Source organism: Gossypium hirsutum, chromosome A06 (assembly GCF_007990345.1).
Source record: "Gossypium hirsutum isolate 1008001.06 chromosome A06, Gossypium_hirsutum_v2.1, whole genome shotgun sequence".
In the NCBI taxonomy this organism is placed as follows: domain Eukaryota; kingdom Viridiplantae; phylum Streptophyta; class Magnoliopsida; order Malvales; family Malvaceae; genus Gossypium; species Gossypium hirsutum.
Genome location: NC_053429.1, coordinates 112,576,790 through 112,582,422, shown reverse-complemented (window position 1 = coordinate 112,582,422; position 5,633 = coordinate 112,576,790). Strand labels below are relative to the sequence as shown.

Below are 5,633 nucleotides of genomic sequence, written 5' to 3'. Positions count from 1 at the left end.
CACGGAAAAGGGTACTTAGGGAAAAAGAAAACCAATCCAGAGCCTATATAAACACCCTAAGTATGACCTAGAAAAGGGGCCTTTTCTAGAACTTTTCTGGAATACAGAACCACACTCCAAGAATTACTTGAAGGAAGCCAGATGATCCATCCCAAAAGCCAGAGCTATCTCTCTCAGAATTCCTTCAGGGGTTTTAGAGTTTTGTTTATGTTTTGTTATTTTTATACTTTTGAGATGTACTCTTATCTTATTATGAACTAAAACCCTTAGATACCTAAGGGGGTTGAAACCTATGATGGATCTTGTTATTATTATCTGAATTGTATGATAAATACTTAATTTGTTCTTAATTATGTGTTCTTAATGCTTGAGTTAATATCTCGGGTATTAATTCATGATTTGATGTGCTTATGCAGAGGAGCAAAAGTCCTTGTCTAAGAGTAGATTTGGCATAATTAAGCGGAGTTGATCGAATGCGTAGAAATAGGGTTATGAGATTTTACCAAATTAGGTTGAAACCTAATATGGGAGTCCATAGAGTGATTTACTGCTTCCCTAGGGTTTTAATTAAGAAAGAAATTTTGATTAATTCAACTGAGGGTTAGACGTTATTAGTCTCGAAAGGGATAATAACATAGGTTAAGGAGTCTCACGGATCAAGTTAAGTGAATAAATCGTCTAGTTCAGAGTCAGATAACAAGTGAAACCTAGGTGGATTCCTCCTTGGGTGTCATCTTTATCAAATTAATTTTCTTCAAGTCTTTTTCCAACTTTTCTCTTTACTTTAGTTTAATTAGTTAATTAGTTTAATAAACAACCCCTCTTTATTTCTAGGTTAGATAATAAAAAGATAGTTATTACTAGTACTTTTGGTTCCCTTGGGTACGATATTCCGGTCTTTCCATTACTATACTATTGTTTGATAGATGCGCTTGCCTTTTCGTTGTGATAATAGTTAGTCTAGGTTTGATCTTCATTATAAATATTTATTACTTGTTACGAATCACGTGATCAAGTTTTTGGCGCCGTTTCCGGGGAACTGAAATATTAGGAACGCTAAATTTTTATTACTTTAGCCATTTATTTTTCTTGCAATTTTATTTTATTTTATTATTTATTAATTTACGTTTTCTCTCTCTTAGCAGGTTTTTATAGTTTATGACTAGAAGAAACCCGTCGGGACCATTACTTTTTGACGAAGAAATCGATCGTACAATTCGAAAAAATCAAAGAGAAATAAGGCACAGCTTAAGATACACGGAGAACGAGCAAGAAGACAATACTCAACCTCCGACCGATGAGATGGCTGAAAACCAAGGCAATCAGCTACTCCTGCAATTGCGGCTAATCAAAATCCTGCTCCACGTACTATGTGTGATTTTGCTAAACCTTCTTTACTAGGAACTGAATCTAGCATAGTTAGACTTGCTGTAGCTGCAAATACTTTTGAACTAAAACCTAACACTATTTAGATGATACATCAATTCGTTCAGTTTGATGGTTTGTAGGATGAAGATCCCAACGCTCACTTAGCGAACTTTCTGGAATTTTGCGATACATTTAAAATCAATGGCGTTTCTGATGATGCCATACGTCTTCGGTTGTTCCCCTTTTCACTGAGAAACAAAGCTAAGTAGTGGTTGAACTTGTTACCACGATGGTCTATCACTACTTGGGAACAAATGACCGAGAAATTTTTACTAAAATATTTTCTGCCGGCTAAAACGGCTAAATTACGTAATGATATCTCTTCTTTTGTGCATATGGATTTAGAAACACTTTACGATGCATGGGAGAGATACAAGGACTTACTGAGAAGGTGCCCTCACTATGGGTTACCGCTTTGGCTACAAGTACAAACATTCCACAATGGTTTGAATCCCTCGACTCCGCAAATGGTTGACGTAGCTGCTGGCGGAACTATCAATAATAAAACACCGGAAGATACCTATGAATTTATAGAGGAGATGTCACTGAATAACTATCAGTGGCAAGTTATGAGGACAAAGCCAATGAAAACAGCCGAGGTTTATAACATCGATTCGGTCACCATGCTCTCTAATCAGGTAGAACTTCTCAATAAAAAGATTAACAGTTTACTTGGTTCTACGCAGGTACATCCAGTAATGAGGTGTGACTCAAGTGGCGAAGGTGTGCATATAGAATACCAATCCTTTAATCTTACAACTGAAGAAGAACAAGTCAACTATATGTGTAACAATAGCTTTCGATCTCAAAATAACCCATACAGTAATACTTATAATGCAGGTTGGAGGAACCACCCAAATTTCTCCTGGGGTGGTCAAGGGAATCAAAAGCCACAACATCCTCAGGGTTTTCAACAGCCACCTTATCAACAAGAGAAGAAACCAAACCTTGAAGAGATACTTTCTAAATTCATCTCGGTGTCAGAAACTCGTTTCCAAAATACCGAGACATCACTTAAGAATCCACATGCATCGATCCAAGGACTCGAAACTCAGATAGGCTAGCTATCCAAACTAATCTCTGAATGACCACAAGGTAGCTTACCAAGTAATACTGAACCTAATCCGAGGGAACACCTCAATGCAATTAGTACTCAAGATAAGGAAGGATTCATTGCACCTGAGCCAGAATTACAGCAAGACAATGCGATGAACAAAGGTCGAGAAGAGGTAAATGATAATAATCCTAAACAGGTAAGTACGTATTACGAACCTCGTGTGCCATATCCTAAAGCGATAACGAAAGACAGAACAGAAGAACAATTCGGTAAGTTTGTCAAACTCTTAAAGAAATTACATATTAACTTACCCTTTATTGAAGTTCTTTCACAGATGCCTAACTCAGCAAATTCTTAAAGGAACTTCTGACCAATAAAAGAAAATTGGACACTATATCGCATGTGGAACTCAATGCAGTCTTCTCAGCTATTCTAAAGAATAAGCTACCTAACAAATTGAAAATCCAGGGAGTTTTACAATTCCTTGCTTAATTGGTAGTTTATCTGTGAATAATGCTTTAACTGATCTAGGGGGAAGTATAAATGTCATGCCGTATAAAATGTTTAAATGACTAGGTCTTGGTAAACCCAAACAGACTAGGATGAGCATACAATTGGCTGACAAAACAGTTAGATTTCCTAAGGGTATTATTGAAGATGTTCTCGTTAAAATTGATAAATTTATTTACCCAGTAGACTTTGTCGTTTTAGATATGGATGAGGATAACGAGGTACCTTTAATTTTAGGACGACCCCTTTTAGCAACTGCCAGAACCATTATTAATGTAGGCACAGTAGAGCTAACACTTCGTGCAGGTGACGACGCAGTAACACTCTAAGCACGCAACTCAGTCAAAACCTCTAAACCTCAAGATAATGCTATAAAACCTGTCGATGATAAAACTAATATTCAATCGTCCTTGCAGGAACCTCCTCGAACCAAGACAACGGAGACAGTGCACTATTATCATGTAGAGAGCAAAGACACTCATAAGGAATGAAGTCTTCAAATAGAGTAGCTAGATAAATGGCGAGCACATAAACTGAGAACACACGATAAACCAAAATTATGCCAAAATGAGCTCGATACCTCCCTAAATTTACTTAAGGTTGGAGATAAAGTCTTACTAGATGCCGCGGACCCTCACATTGTTAATACCAACCCAAATGAAGAAACCCCTCTTACGGTACTTAGTATTTTCCCATTCGGTACGGTTGAGGTAAGTCACCCCAAGTTCGGCACTTTTAGGTAAACAATACTCGTCTAAAACCTTATTTTTCAAGGCTAATAACAGGAATGAGGAGTACGAATTCCTCAAACCACCCTGACCATCCACTAGAGAGGTAAGTCGAGCTTAGACTATAGATAAGCGCTTCTCGGGAGGCAACCCGAGCACTAACATATTTTGATTTCTTTATTTTTAGTTTCTAACACTTTGAATTATTAACTTTATCTTTGAATTGCAAATTTTTTTAGCACACACGGCCAGGCACACGAGCGTGCCTAAAGCAGTGGCAAAATAGGGGAAGAGACACATCCATGTCGTTAAGCCGTGGACAACAATACACGAGCGTGGTACCCTAACACACGGGCGTGGGAGAAGCGAACAAAGCTAGGCACGGTCGTGCGACATGGCTGTATGCCACACATGCCCAAGACACACAACGTGGGATACTAGCCAGGCACGACTTAAATCGAAAAATTTGAAAAACACGGGCTCACTGTCAAAGTACACGGGCGTGGCCCTAGGCCGTGTGACCCTCCCTATATAAGCAAACCACTGTTCATCTTTTTCTTCCTTTCAAAACCCTAGCCGAACTCTACCCTTCCCCACTCCTTAATCCCTATTCCGGCTACCATTCCCCAGATTCTCACTTCCCCAATCCTTAAACCACCCTCAAATCCATTCCCCCTGCATCAATCATCACTTTGCCCTCTCTTTTCCCTCTATTTTTCCTCCACACGGCTGTACACTCACGCCCCACGCCCGTGCTCGCCATCAACACACCCGTGCGCCGCCCTACAGTAATTTTGGTCCATTATGTCATCATCGAGAGGCAAGAAGGCCGCAGTCTCATCCTCAAAGAGACGTAGGGAACCGGGTTCTTCTTCGATACATGCTACAGCTGAAGTCTGCCACCCATTCCTTGAGTTTCCACAAGCATCGCAGGAGGAGCTATTTCAGATACTACGCGCATGACCCCTCACTACAGGTCGCTGCATTGACTGGGCTGCTGTAAAGCAAGTCCAGCTAGCTGATGCCATCCGCGCCCTCCTGTCCATAGACCCATGGGAACGGTTCTTTGCTATTATCGAGCCCACTTATTTAGAGCTAACCTTAGAATTATGCTCTACTTTTCATTTACAGGTGGTGATGATGAACAATGAAGATCCAGGCACCATTCATTTCCGATTAGGCGGTCTAGTTCGCGCGATGGGTGTCCCAGAGTTTGGAGTCACTCTGGGACTTTACACTGATAAGTTTATGGAGGAGGAGGACATGAATGCATTACCATGCAATACCCACATTTCTCCCTCCTTGTGCTGGAAGGCTTTGGCACCACTCTCTTCCACCTACGACCCCAACCGCTCGAAGGCCTTAGCTCTCCCCCCTTCCTACGATATCTCCATGCCATATTGGCACACACCTTGGCCGGAAGGAGAGAAAGCACCGGCGTTGTCAACACCAACGACGCCTACTATTTATGGTGCATGGCGAATGCACACGTGACTGACTTGGCATACTTCATCGCCTTCGCCATTCACCATCAGACCGAGCGGTATCGGAAGGGAGTAATCTCTATCGGCCCTACGAGACGTGCCTTGCCAGACACTTCAGCCTTCTCAACACTGTGGCCCAGTCATCCGCGCTTACACTGATAGGTCAGACGTCCCCACAGGGTATCACGACTATGTTACACATGAGGATGATCGAGCGCCTACGTGGGACCGATCCTCCTCAGTACTGTCTCACTCATGCCATAGACGAGGAGGATCTTGGGGACATTCCTGATGATGTTCCCCCACAGCACGATGAGCCTTCGACCACGCCACCTAGGGAACGACCAGTTCATGCGGCTACTTCATTGGCACACCTTTCCGACCGACTCGCTCACTTCGAGTAGTATTGCACTACATAGTTCAAAA

At 41.5% G+C, this 5,633-nt stretch overlaps 1 non-coding gene across 1 annotated transcript; it reads right to left on the bottom strand.

Moving 5' to 3' along the window:
- Positions 1-1,730: 1,730 nt before the first annotated feature.
- LOC121231054 (small nucleolar RNA R71) lies at positions 1,731-1,837 on the bottom strand. Its single transcript, XR_005929123.1, has one exon. It is a non-coding gene; the product is annotated as a small nucleolar RNA R71 (small nucleolar RNA).
- Positions 1,838-5,633: the final 3,796 nt, after the last annotated feature.